General features: G+C 36.0%; 1 protein-coding gene across 1 annotated transcript in view; it reads right to left on the reverse strand.

The window, feature by feature from the left end:
- LOC147871107 (transformation/transcription domain-associated protein-like) overlaps positions 1 to 15478 on the reverse strand; it is a 178249-nt gene that overhangs the window by 139164 nt on the left and 23607 nt on the right. The window lies entirely within an intron of this gene.

Raw genomic sequence — 15478 nt, forward strand, 5'->3', positions numbered from 1 at the left:
GTATGTCCAAGGGTTTGGAGGATAGAGACATTTAAATTTTTAGAGATTATTTGAAAGTCAATTTTTAAAAGGCAAATATCTCCCAATCTGTAGGCATCTGAGAGACAAACCTTATGTCACTTTGAGGGAACGCGTATGTCAACCTCATGTCAGAGTCTCGTCAAAGTATGTCCAAGGTTTTGGACGATAGAGACATTTTAATTTTTCGAGATTATTCAAAAGTCAATTTTTAAAAGGCAAATATCTCCCGATCTATAGGCATCTGAGAGACAAACCTTATGTCACCTTGAGGGAACGCATATGTCAACTTCATGTCAGAGTCTCGTCAATGCATGTCCAAGGGTTTGGAGGATAGAGACATTTTAATTTTTCGAGATTATTCGAAAGTCAATTTTTGAAAAGGCAAATATCTCCCGATCTGTATTAATCTGAGAGACAAAACTAATGTCACTTTGAGGGAACGTATATGTCAAATTCTTGTCATAGTCACGTCAATGTATGTCGAAGGGTTTGGAGGAAAGAGACATTTCAATTTTTCGAGATTATTCGAAAGTCAATTTTTAGAAAGGCAAATATCTCCCGATCTGTAGGAATCTGAGAGACAAAACATATGTCACTTTGAGGGAACGCATATGTCAACTTCATGTCAGAGTCTCGTCAATGTATGTCCAAGGTTTTGGACGATAGAGATATTTAAATTTTTCGAGATTATTCGAAAGTCAATTATTAAAAGGCAAATATCTCCCGATTTATAGGTATCTGAGAGACAAACCTTATGTCACTTTGAGGGAACGCATATGTCAACTTCATGTCAGAGTCTCGTCAATGCATGTCCAAGGGTTTGGAGGATAGAGACATTTTAATTTTTCGAGATTATTCGAAAGTCAATTTTTGAAAAAGCAAATATCTCCCGATCTGTATTAATCTGAGAGACAAAACTTATGTCACTTTGAGGGAACGTATATGTCAACATCATGTCATAGTCACGTCAATGTATGTCGAAGAATTTGGAGGAAAGAGACATTTTAATTTTTCGAGATTATTCGAAAGTCAATTTTTAAAAGGCAAATATCTCCCGATCTGTAGGAATATGAGAGACAAACCTTATGTCACTTTGAGGGAACGTAAATGTCAACTTCCTGTCAGAGTCACGTCAATGTATGTCCAAGGGTTTGGAGGATAGAGACATTTAAATTTTTCGAGATTATTCGAAAGTCAATTTTTAAATGGCAAAGATCTCCCGATCTGTAGGCATCTGAGAGACAAACCTTATGTCACTTTGAGGGAACGCATATGTCAACTTCATGTCAGAGTCACGTCAATGTATGTCCAAGGGTTTGGAGGATAGAGACATTTTCATTTTTCGAGATTTTTCGAAAGTCAATTTTTAAAAGACAAATATCTCCCGATCTGTATTAGTCTGAGAGACAAAACTTATGTCACTTTGAGGGAACGTATATGTCAACTTCATGTCATAGTCACGTCAATGTATGTCCAAGGGTTTGGAGGATAGAGACATTTAAATTTTTAGAGATTATTTGAAAGTCAATTTTTAAAAGGCAAATATCTCCCAATCTGTAGGCATCTGAGAGACAAACCTTATGTCACTTTGAGGGAACGCGTATGTCAACCTCATTTCAGAGTCTCGTCAAAGTATGTCCAAGGTTTTGGACGATAGAGACATTTTAATTTTTCGAGATTATTCGAAAGTCAATTTTTAAAAGGCAAATATCTCCCGATCTGTAGGAATCTGAGAGACAAAACATATGTCACTTTGAGGGAACGCATATGTCAACTTCATGTCAGAGTCTCGTCAATGTATGTCCAAGGTTTTGGACGATAGAGATATTTAAATTTTTCGAGATTATTCGAAAGTCGATTATTAAAAGGCAAATATCTCCCGATTTATAGGTATCTGAGAGACAAACCTTATGTCACTTTGAGGGAACGCATATGTCAACTTCATGTCAGAGTCTCGTCAATGCATGTCCAAGGGTTTGGAGGATAGAGACATTTTAATTTTTCGAGATTATTCGAAAGTCAATTTTTGAAAAGGCAAATATCTCCCGATCTGTATTAATCTGAGAGACAAAACTTATGTCACTTTGAGGGAACGTATATGTCAACATCATGTCATAGTCACGTCAATGTATGTCGAAGAATTTGGAGGAAAGAGACATTTTAATTTTTCGAGATTATTCGAAAGTCAATTTTTAAAAGGCAAATATCTCCCGATCTGTAGGAATATGAGAGACAAACCTTATGTCACTTTGAGGGAACGTAAATGTCAACTTCCTGTCAGAGTCACGTCAATGTATGTCCAAGGGTTTGGAGGATAAAGACATTTAAATTTTTCGAGATTATTCGAAAGTCAATTTTTAAAAGGCAAAGATCTCCCGATCTGTAGGCATCTGAGAGACAAACCTTATGTCACTTTGAGGGAACGCATATGTCAACTTCATGTCAGAGTCACGTCAATGTATGTCCAAGGGTTTGGAGGATAGAGACATTTTCATTTTTCGAGATTTTTCGAAAGTCAATTTTTAAAAGACAAATATCTCCCGATCTGTATTAATCTGAGAGACAAAACTTATGTCACTTTGAGGGAACGTATATGTCAACTTCATGTCATAGTCACGTCAATGTATGTCCAAGGGTTTGGAGGATAGAGACATTTAAATTTTTAGAGATTATTTGAAAGTCAATTTTTAAAAGGCAAATATCTCCCAATCTGTAGGCATCTGAGAGACAAACCTTATGTCACTTTGAGGGAACGCGTATGTCAACCTCATGTCAGAGTCTCGTCAAAGTATGTCCAAGGTTTTGGACGATAGAGACATTTTAATTTTTCGAGATTATTCAAAAGTCAATTTTTAAAAGGCAAATATCTCCCGATCTATAGGCATCTGAGAGACAAACCTTATGTCACCTTGAGGGAACGCATATGTCAACTTCATGTCAGAGTCTCGTCAATGCATGTCCAAGGGTTTGGAGGATAGAGACATTTTAATTTTTCGAGATTATTCGAAAGTCAATTTTTGAAAAGGCAAATATCTCCCGATCTGTATTAATCTGAGAGACAAAACTAATGTCACTTTGAGGGAACGTATATGTCAAATTCTTGTCATAGTCACGTCAATGTATGTCGAAGGGTTTGGAGGAAAGAGACATTTCAATTTTTCGAGATTATTCGAAAGTCAATTTTTAAAAGGCAAATATCTCCCGATCTGTAGGAATCTGAGAGACAAAACATATGTCACTTTGAGGGAACGCATATGTCAACTTCCTGTCAGAGTCTCGTCAATGTATGTCCAAGGTTTTGGACGATAGAGATATTTAAATTTTTCGAGATTATTCGAAAGTCAATTATTAAAAGGCAAATATCTCCCGATTTATAGGTATCTGAGAGACAAACCTTATGTCACTTTGAGGGAACGCATATGTCAACTTCATGTCAGAGTATCGTCAATGCATGTCCAAGGGTTTGGAGGATAGAGACATTTTAATTTTTCGAGATTATTCGAAAGTCAATTTTTGAAAAGGCAAATATCTCCCGATCTGTATTAATCTGAGAGACAAAACTTATGTCACTTTGAGGGAACGTATATGTCAACATCATGTCATAGTCACGTCAATGTATGTCGAAGAATTTGGAGGAAAGAGACATTTTAATTTTTCGAGATTATTCGAAAGTCAATTTTTAAAAGGCAAATATCTCACGATCTGTAGGAATATGAGAGACAAACCTTATGTCACTTTGAGGGAACGTAAATGTCAACTTCCTGTCAGAGTCACGTCAATGTATGTCCAAGGGTTTGGAGGATAGAGACATTTAAATTTTTCGAGATTATTCGAAAGTCAATTTTTAAAAGGCAAAGATCTCCCGATCTGTAGGCATCTGAGAGACAAACCTTATGTCACTTTGAGGGAACGCATATGTCAACTTCATGTCAGAGTCACGTCAATGTATGTCCAAGGGTTTGGAGGATAGAGACATTTTCATTTTTCGAGATTTTTCGAAAGTCAATTTTTAAAAGACAAATATCTCCCGATCTGTATTAATCTGAGAGACAAAACTTATGTCACTTTGAGGGAACGTATATGTCAACTTCATGTCATAGTCACGTCAATGTATGTCCAAGGGTTTGGAGGATAGAGACATTTAAATTTTTAGAGATTATTTGAAAGTCAATTTTTAAAAGCAAATATCTCCCAATCTGTAGGCATCTGAGAGACAAACCTTATGTCACTTTGAGGGAACGCGTATGTCAACCTCATGTCAGAGTCTCGTCAAAGTATGTCCAAGGTTTTGGACGATAGAGACATTTTAATTTTTCGAGATTATTCAAAAGTCAATTTTTAAAAGGCAAATATCTCCCGATCTATAGGCATCTGAGAGACAAACCTTATGTCACCTTGAGGGAACGCATATGTCAACTTCATGTCAGAGTCTCGTCAATGCATGTCCAAGGGTTTGGAGGATAGAGACATTTTAATATTTCGAGATTATTCGAAAGTCAATTTTTGAAAAGGCAAATATCTCCCGATCTGTATTAATCTGAGAGACAAAACTAATGTCACTTTGAGGGAACGTATATGTCAACTTCTTGTCATAGTCACGTCAATGTATGTCGAAGGGTTTGGAGGAAAGAGACATTTCAATTTTTCGAGATTATTCGAAAGTCAATTTTTAAAATTCAAATATCTCCCGATCTGTAGGAATCTGAGAGACAAAACATATGTCACTTTGAGGGAACGCATATGTCAACTTCATGTCAGAGTCTCGTCAATGTATGTCCAAGGTTTTGGACGATAGAGACATTTAAATTTTTCGAGATTATTCGAAAGTCAATTATTAAAAGGCAAATATCTCCCGATTTATAGGTATCTGAGAGACAAACCTTATGTCACTTTGAGGGAACGCATATGTCAACTTCATGTCAGGGTCTCGTCAATGCATGTCAAAAGGTTTGGAGGATAGAGACATTTTAATTTTTCGAGATTATTCGAAAGTCAATTTTTGAAAAGGCAAATATCTCCCGATCTGTATTAATCTGAGAGACAAAACTTATGTCACCTTGAGGGAACGTATATGTCAACATCATGTCATAGTCACGTCAAGGTATGTCGAAGAATTTGGAGGAAAGAGACATTTTAATTTTTCGAGATTATTCGAAAGTCAATTTTTAAAAGGCAAATATCTCCCGATCTGTATAAATCTGAGAGACAAACCTTATGTCACTTTGAGGGAACGTAAATGTCAACTTCCTGTCAGAGTCACGTCAATGTATGTCCAAGGGTTTGGAGGATAGAGACATTTAAATTTTTAGAGATTATTCGAAAGTCAATTTTTAAAAGGCAAATATCTCCCGATCTGTAGGAATCTGAGAGAAAACACTTATGTCACTTTGAGGGAACGTATATGTCAACTACATGTCAGAATCTCGTCAATGTATGTCGAAGGGTTTGGACGATAGAGATATTTTAATTTTTCGAGATTATTCGAAAGTCAATTTTTAAAAGGCAAAGATCTCCCGATCTGTAGGCATCTGAGAGACAAACCTTATGTCACTTTGAGGGAACGCGTATGTCAACTTCATGTCAGAGTCACGTCAAAGTATGTCCAAGGGTTTGGAGGATAGAGACATTTAAATTTTTTGAGATTATTCGAAAGTCAATTTTTAAAAGGCAAATATCTCCCGATCTGTAGGAATCTGAGAGACGAAACTTATGTCACTTTGAGGGAACGTATATGTAAATGTCTTGTCAGAGTCACGTCAATGTATGTCCAAGGGTTTGGAGGATAGAGACATTTTCATTTTTCGAGATTTTTCGAAAGTCAATTTTTAAAAGACAAATATCTCCCGATCTGTATTAATCTGAGAGACAAAACTTATGTCACTTTGAGGGAACGTATATGTGAACTTCATGTCATAGTCACGTCAATGTATGTCCAAGGGTTTGGAGGATAGAGACATTTAAATTTTTAGAGATTATTTGAAAGTCAATTTTTAAAAGGCAAATATCTCCCAATCTGTAGGCATCTGAGAGACAAACCTTATGTCACTTTGAGGGAACGCGTATGTCAACCTCATGTCAGAGTCTCGTCAAAGTATGTCCAAGGTTTTGGACGATAGAGACATTTTAATTTTTCGAGATTATTCAAAAGTCAATTTTTAAAAGGCAAATATCTCCCGATCTATAGGCATCTGAGAGACAAACCTTATGTCACCTTGAGGGAACGCATATGTCAACTTCATGTCAGAGTCTCGTCAATGCATGTCCAAGGGTTTGGAGGATAGAGACATTTTAATTTTTCGAGATTATTCGAAAGTCAATTTTTGAAAAGGCAAATATCTCCCGATCTGTATTAATCTGAGAGACAAAACTAATGTCACTTTGAGGGAACGTATATGTCAACTTCTTGTCATAGTCACGTCAATGTATGTCGAAGGGTTTGGAGGAAAGAGACATTTCAATTTTTCGAGATTATTCGAAAGTCAATTTTTAAAAGGCAAATATCTCCCGATCTGTAGGAATCTGAGAGACAAAACATATGTCACTTTGAGGGAACGCATATGTCAACTTCATGTCAGAGTCTCGTCAATGTATGTCCAAGGTTTTGGACGATAGAGACATTTAAATTTTTCGAGATTATTCGAAAGTCAATTATTAAAAGGCAAATATCTCCCGATTTATAGGTATCTGAGAGACAAACCTTATGTCACTTTGAGGGAACGCATATGTCAACTTCATGTCAGAGTCTCGTCAATGCATGTCCAAAGGATTGGAGGATAGAGACATTTTAATTTTTCGAGATTATTCGAAAGTCAATTTTTGAAAAGGCAAATATCTCCCGATCTGTATTAATCTGAGAGACAAAACTTATGTCACCTTGAGGGAACGTATATGTCAACATCATGTCATAGTCACGTCAATGTATGTCGAAGAATTTGGAGGAAAGAGACATTTTAATTTTTCGAGATTATTCGAAAGTCAATTTTTAAAAGACAAATATCTCCCGATCTGTATTAATCTGAGAGACAAAACTTATGTCACTTTGAGGGAACGTATATGTCAACTTCATGTCATAGTCACGTCAATGTATGTCCAAGGGTTTGGAGGATAGAGACATTTAAATTTTTAGAGATTATTTGAAAGTCAATTTTTAAAAGGCAAATATCTCCCAATCTGTAGGCATCTGAGAGACAAACCTTATGTCACTTTGAGGGAACGCGTATGTCAACTTCATGTCAGAGTCTCGTCAAAGTATGTCCAAGGTTTTGGACGATAGAGACATTTAAATTTTTCGAGATTATTCAAAAGTCAATTTTTAAAAGGCAAATATCTCCCGATCTATAGTCATCTGAGAGACAAACCTTATGTCACCTTGAGGGAACGCATATGTCAACTTCATGTCAGAGTCTCGTCAATGCATGTCCAAGGGTTTGGAGGATAGAGACATTTTAATTTTTCGAGATTATTCGAAAGTCAATTTTTGAAAAGGCAAATATCTCCCGATCTGTATTAATCTGAGAGACAAAACTAATGTCACTTTGAGGGAACGTATATGTCAAATCCTTGTCACAGTCACGTCAAAGTATGTCCAAAGGTTTGGAGGATAGAGACATTTAAATTTTTAGAGATTATTCGAAAGTCAATTTTTAAAAGGCAAATATCACCCGATCTGTAGGAATCTGAGAGACGAAATTTATGTCACTTTGAGGGAACGTATATGTAAATGTCCTGTCAGAGTCACGTCAATGTATGTCCAAGGGTTTGGAGGATAGAGACATTTTCATTTTTCGAGATTTTTCGAAAGTCAATTTTTAAAAGACAAATATCTCCCGATCTGTATTAATATGAGAGACAAAACTTATGTCACGTTGAGGGAACGTATATGTCAACTTCATGTCATAGTCACGTCAATATATGTCCAAGGGTTTGGAGGATAGAGACATTTAAATTTTTAGAGATTATTTGAAAGTCAATTATTAAAAGGCAATTATCTCCCGATCTGTAGGCATCTGAGAGACAAACCTTATGTCACTTTGAGGGAACGCGTATGTCAACTTCATGTCAGAGTCTCGTCAATGTATGTCCGAGGTTTTGGACGATAGAGACATTTTAATTTTTCGAGATTATTCGAAAGTCAATTTTTAAAAGTCAAATATCTCCCGATCTATAGTCATCTGAGAGACAAACCTTATGTCACCTTGAGGGAACGCATATGTCAACTTCATGTCAGAGTCTCGTCAATGCATGTCCAAGGGTTTGGAGGATAGAGACATTTTAATTTTTCGAGATTATTAAAAAAGTCAATTATTGAAAAGGCAAATATCTCCCGATCTGTATTAATCTGAGAGACAAAACTAATGTCACTTTGAGGGAACGTAGATGTCAACTTCTTGTCATAGTCACGTCAATGTATGTCAAAGGGTTTGGAGGAAAGAGACATTTTAATTTTTCGAGATTATTCGAAAGTCAATTTTTAAAAGGCAAATATCTCCCGATCTGTAGGAATCTGAGAGTCAAAACTTATGTCACGTTAAGGGAACGCTTATATCAACTTCATGTCAGAGTCTCGTCAATGTATGTCCAGGGTTTTAGACGATAGAGACATTTAAATTTTTCGAGATTATTCGAAAGTCAATTTTTTAAAGGCAAATACCGCCCGATCTATAGGTATCTGAGAGACAAACCTTATGTCACTTTGAGGGAACATATATGTCAACTTCCTGTCAGAGTCACGTCAATGTATGTCCAAGGGTTTGGAGGATAGAGACATTTAAATTTTTAGAGATTATTCGAAAGTCAATTTTTAAAATGCAAATATCTCCCGATCTGTATTAATCTGAGAGAAAACACTTATGTCACTTTGAGGGAACGTATATGTCAACTACATGTCAGAATCTCGTCAATGTATGTCGAAGGGTTTGGACGATAGAGATATTTTAATTTTTAGAGATTATTCGAAAGTCAATTTTTAAAAGGCAAATATCTCCCGATCTGTAGGCATCTGAGAGACAAACCTTATGTCACTTTGAGGGAACGCGTATGTCAACTTCATGTCAGAGTCTCGTCAATGTATGTCCGAGGTTTTGGACGATAGAGACATTTTAATTTTTCGAGATTATTCGAAAGTCAATTTTTAAAAGTCAAATATCTCCCGATCTATAGTCATCTGAGAGACAAACCTTATGTCACCTTGAGGGAACGCGTATGTCAACCTCATGTCAGAGTCTCGTCAAAGTATGTCCAAGGTTTTGGACGATAGAGACATTTTAATTTTTCGAGATTATTCAAAAGTCAATTTTTAAAAGGCAAATATCTCCCGATCTATAGGCATCTGAGAGACAAACCTTATGTCACCTTGAGGGAACGCATATGTCAACTTCATGTCAGAGTCTCGTCAATGCATGTCCAAGGGTTTGGAGGATAGAGACATTTTAATTTTTCGAGATTATTCGAAAGTCAATTTTTGAAAAGGCAAATATCTCCCGATCTGTATTAATCTGAGAGACAAAACTAATGTCACTTTGAGGGAACGTATATGTCAACTTCTTGTCATAGTCACGTCAATGTATGTCGAAGGGTTTGGAGGAAAGAGACATTTCAATTTTTCGAGATTATTCGAAAGTCAATTTTTAAAAGACAAATATCTCCCGATCTATAGGAATCTGAGAGACAAAACATATGTCACTTTGAGGGAACGCATATGTCAACTTCATGTCAGAGTCTCGTCAATGTATGTCCAAGGTTTTGGACGATAGAGACATTTAAATTTTTCGAGATTATTCGAAAGTCAATTATTAAAAGGCAAATATCTCCCGATTTATAGGTATCTGAGAGACAAACCTTATGTCACTTTGAGGGAACGCATATGTCAACTTCATGTCAGAGTCTCGTCAATGCATGTCCAAAGGTTTGGAGGATAGAGACATTTTAATTTTTCGAGATTATTCGAAAGTCAATTTTTGAAAAGGCAAATATCTCCCGATCTGTATTAATCTGAGAGACAAAACTTATGTCACCTTGAGGGAACGTATATGTCAACATCATGTCATAGTCACGTCAATGTATGTCGAAGAATTTGGAGGAAAGAGACATTTTAATTTTTCGAGATTATTCGAAAGTCAATTTTTAAAAGACAAATATCTCCCGATCTGTATTAATCTGAGAGACAAAACTTATGTCACTTTGAGGGAACGTATATGTCAACTTCATGTCATAGTCACGTCAATGTATGTCCAAGGGTTTGGAGGATAGAGACATTTAAATTTTTAGATATTATTTGAAAGTCAATTTTTAAAAGGCAAATATCTCCCAATCTGTAGGCATCTGAGAGACAAACCTTATGTCACTTTGAAGGAACGCGTATGTCAACTTCATGTCAGAGTCTCGTCAAAGTATGTCCAAGGTTTTGGACGATAGAGACATTTTAATTTTTCGAGATTATTCAAAAGTCAATTTTTAAAAGGCAAATATCTCCCGATCTATAGGCATCTGAGAGACAAACCTTATGTCACCTTGAGGGAACGCATATGTCAACTTCATGTCAGAGTCTCGTCAATGCATGTCCAAGGGTTTGGAGGATAGAGACATTTTAATTTTTCGAGATTATTCGAAAGTCAATTTTTGAAAAGGCAAATATCTCCCGATCTGTATTAATCTGAGAGACAAAACTAATGTCACTTTGAGGGAACGTATATGTCAAATTCTTGTCAGAGTCACGTCAAAGTATGTCCAAAGGTTTGGAGGATAGAGACATTTAAATTTTTAGAGATTATTCGAAAGTCAATTTTTAAAAGGCAAATATAACCCGATCTGTAGGAATCTGAGAGACGAAATTTATGTCACTTTGAGGGAACGTATATGTAAATGTCCTGTCAGAGTCACGTCAATGTATGTCCAAGGGTTTGGAGGATAGAGACATTTTCATTTTTCGAGATTTTTCGAAAGTCAATTTTTAAAAGACAAATATCTCCCGATCTGTATTAATATGAGAGACAAAACTTATGTCACGTTGAGGGAACGTATATGTCAACTTCATGTCATAGTCACGTCAATATATGTCCAAGGGTTTGGAGGATAGAGACATTTAAATTTTTAGAGATTATTTGAAAGTCAATTATTAAAAGGCAATTATCTCCCGATCTGTAGGCATCTGAGAGACAAACCTTATGTCACTTTGAGGGAACGCGTATGTCAACTTCATGTCAGAGTCTCGTCAATGTATGTCCGAGGTTTTGGACGATAGAGACATTTTAATTTTTCGAGATTATTCAAAAGTCAATTTTTAAAAGGCAAATATCTCCCGATCTATAGGCATCTGAGAGACAAACCTTATGTCACCTTGAGGGAACGCATATGTCAACTTCATGTCAGAGTCTCGTCAATGCATGTCCAAGGGTTTGGAGGATAGAGACATTTTAATTTTTCGAGATTATTCGAAAGTCAATTTTTGAAAAGGCAAATATCTCCCGATCTGTATTAATCTGAGAGACAAAACTAATGTCACTTTGAGGGAACGTATATGTCAAATTCTTGTCAGAGTCACGTCAAAGTATGTCCAAAGGTTTGGAGGATAGAGACATTTAAATTTTTAGAGATTATTCGAAAGTCAATTTTTAAAAGGCAAATATAACCCGATCTGTAGGAATCTGAGAGACGAAATTTATGTCACTTTGAGGGAACGTATATGTAAATGTCCTGTCAGAGTCACGTCAATGTATGTCCAAGGGTTTGGAGGATAGAGACATTTTCATTTTTCGAGATTTTTCGAAAGTCAATTTTTAAAAGACAAATATCTCCCGATCTGTATTAATATGAGAGACAAAACTTATGTCACGTTGAGGGAACGTATATGTCAACTTCATGTCATAGTCACGTCAATATATGTCCAAGGGTTTGGAGGATAGAGACATTTAAATTTTTAGAGATTATTTGAAAGTCAATTATTAAAAGGCAATTATCTCCCGATCTGTAGGCATCTGAGAGACAAACCTTATGTCACTTTGAGGGAACGCGTATGTCAACTTCATGTCAGAGTCTCGTCAATGTATGTCCGAGGTTTTGGACGATAGAGACATTTTAATTTTTCGAGATTATTCAAAAGTCAATTTTTAAAAGGCAAATATCTCCCGATCTATAGGCATCTGAGAGACAAACCTTATGTCACCTTGAGGGAACGCATATGTCAACTTCATGTCAGAATCTCGTCAATGCATGTCCAAGGGTTTGGAGGATAGAGACATTTTAATTTTTCGAGATTATTCGAAAGTCAATTTTTGAAAAGGCAAATATCTCCCGATCTGTATTAATCTGAGAGACAAAACTAATGTCACTTTGAGGGAACGTAGATGTCAACTTCTTGTCATAGTCACGTCAATGTATGTCAAAGGGTTTGGAGGAAAGAGACATTTTAATTTTTCGAGAATATTCGAAAGTCAATTTTTAAAAGGCAAATATCTCCCGATCTGTAGGAATCTGAGAGTCAAAACTTATGTCACGTTGAGGGAACGCTTATATCAACTTCATGTCAGAGTCTCGTCAATGTATGTCCAGGGTTTTAGACGATAGAGACATTTAAATTTTTCGAGATTATTCGAAAGTCAATTTTTTAAAGGCAAATACCGCCCGATCTATAGGTATCTGAGTGACAAACCTTATGTCACTTTGAGGGAACATATATGTCAACTTCCTGTCAGAGTCACGTCAATGTATGTCCAAGGGTTTGGAGGATAGAGACATTTAAATTTTTAGAGATTATTCGAAAGTCAATTTTTAAAAGGCAAATATCTCCCGATCTGTAGGAATCTGAGAGAAAACACTTATGTAACTTTGAGGGAACGTATATGTCAACTACATGTCAGAATCTCGTCAATGTATGTCGAAGGGTTTGGACGATAGAGATATTTTAATTTTTCGAGATTATTCGAAAGTCAATTTTTAAAAGGCAAAGATCTCCCGATCTGTAGGCATCTGAGAGACAAACCTTATGTCACTTTGAGGGAACGCATATGTCAACTTCATGTCAGAGTCACGTCAAAGTATGTCCAAGGTTTTGGACGATAGAGACATTTTAATTTTTCGAGATTATTCAAAAGTCAATTTTTAAAAGGCAAATATCTCCCGATCTATAGGCATCTGAGAGTCAAACCTTATGTCACCTTGAGGGAACGCATATGTCAACTTCATGTCAGAGTCTCGTCAATGCATGTCCAAGGGTTTGGAGGATAGAGACATTTAAATTTTTCGAGATTATTCGAAAGTCAATTTTTGAAAAGGCAAATATCTCCCGATCTGTATTAATCTGAGAGACAAAACTAATGTCACTTTGAGGGAACGTATATGTCAACTTCTTGTCATAGTCACGTCAATGTATGTCGAAGGGTTTGGAGGAAAGAGACATTTCAATTTTTCGAGATTATTCGAAAGTCAATTTTTAAAAGGCAAATATCTCCCGATCTGTAGGAATCTGAGAGACAAAACATATGTCACTTTGAGGGAACGCATATGTCAACTTCATGTCAGAGTCTCGTCAATGTATGTCCAAGGTTTTGGACGATAGAGACATTTAAATTTTTCGAGATTATTCGAAAGTCAATTATTAAAAGGCAAATATCTCCCGATTTATAGGTATCTGAGAGACAAACCTTATGTCACTTTGAGGGAACGCATATGTCAACTTCATGTCAGAGTCTCGTCAATGCATGTCCAAAGGTTTGGAGGATAGAGACATTTTAATTTTTCGAGATTATTCGAAAGTCAATTTTTGAAAAGGCAAATATCTCCCGATCTGTATTAATCTGAGAGACAAAACTTATGTCACCTTGAGGGAACGTATATGTCAACATCATGTCATAGTCACGTCAATGTATGTCGAAGAATTTGGAGGAAAGAGACATTTTAATTTTTCGAGTTTATTCGAAAGTCAATTTTTAAAAGACAAATATCTCCCGATCTGTATTAATCTGAGAGACAAAACTTATGTCACTTTGAGGGAACGTATATGTCAACTTCATGTCATAGTCACGTCAATGTATGTCCAAGGGTTTGGAGGATAGAGACATTTAAATTTTTAGAGATTATTTGAAAGTCAATTTTTAAAAGGCAAATATCTCCCAATCTGTAGGCATCTGAGAGACAAACCTTATGTCACTTTGAGGGAACGCGTATGTCAACTTCATGTCAGAGTCTCGTCAAATTATGTCCAAGGTTTTGGACGATAGAGACATTTTAATTTTTCGAGATTATTCAAAAGTCAATTTTTAAAAGGCAAATATCTCCCGATCTATAGGCATCTGAGAGACAAACCTTATGTCACCTTGAGGGAACGCATATGTCAACTTCATGTCAGAGTCTCGTCAATGCATGTCCAAGGGTTTGGAGGATAGAGACATTTTAATTTTTCGAGATTATTCGAAAGTCAATTTTTGAAAAGGCAAATATCTCCCGATCTGTATTAATCTGAGAGACAAAACTAATGTCACTTTGAGGGAACGTATATGTCAAATTCTTGTCAGAGTCACGTCAAAGTATGTCCAAAGGTTTGGAGGATAGAGACATTTAAATTTTTAGAGATTATTCGAAAGTCAATTTTTAAAAGGCAAATATCACCCGATCTGTAGGAATCTGAGAGACGAAATTTATGTCACTTTGAGGGAACGTATATGTAAATGTCCTGTCAGAGTCACGTCAATGTATGTCCAAGGGTTTGGAGGATAGAGACATTTTCATTTTTCGAGATTTTTCGAAAGTCAATTTTTAAAAGACAAATATCTCCCGATCTGTATTAATATGAGAGACAAAACTTATGTCACGTTGAGGGAACGTATATGTCAACTTCATGTCATAGTCACGTCAATATATGTCCAAGGGTTTGGAGGATAGAGACATTTAAATTTTTAGAGATTATTTGAAAGTCAATTATTAAAAGGCAATTATCTCCCGATCTGTAGGCATCTGAGAGACAAACCTTATGTCACTTTGAGGGAACGCCTATGTCAACTTCATGTCAGAGTCTCGTCAATGTATGTCCGAGGTTTTGGACGATAGAGACATTTTAATTTTTCGAGATTATTCGAAAGTCAATTTTTAAAAGTCAAATATCTCCCGATCTATAGTCATCTGAGAGACAAACCTTATGTCACCTTGAGGGAACGCATATGTCAACTTCATGTCAGAGTCTCGTCAATGCATGTCCAAGGGTTTGGAGGATAGAGACATTTTAATTTTTCGAGATTATTCGAAAGTCAATTATTGAAAAGGCAAATATCTCCCGATCTGTATTAATCTGAGAGACAAAACTTATGTCACTTTGAGGGAACGTATATGTCAACATCATGTCATAGTCACGTCAATGTATGTCGAAGAATTTGGAGGAAAGAGACATTTTAATTTTTCGAGATTATTCGAAAGTCAATTTTTAAAAGGCAAATATCTCCCGATCTGTAGGAATATGAGAGACAAACCT

Source organism: Zootermopsis nevadensis, unplaced genomic scaffold (genome assembly GCF_977971745.1).
Source record: "Zootermopsis nevadensis isolate Lab colony 2312 unplaced genomic scaffold, Znev_1.0 Znev_ptg000064l, whole genome shotgun sequence".
Classification (NCBI taxonomy): Eukaryota; Metazoa; Arthropoda; class Insecta; order Blattodea; family Termopsidae; genus Zootermopsis; species Zootermopsis nevadensis.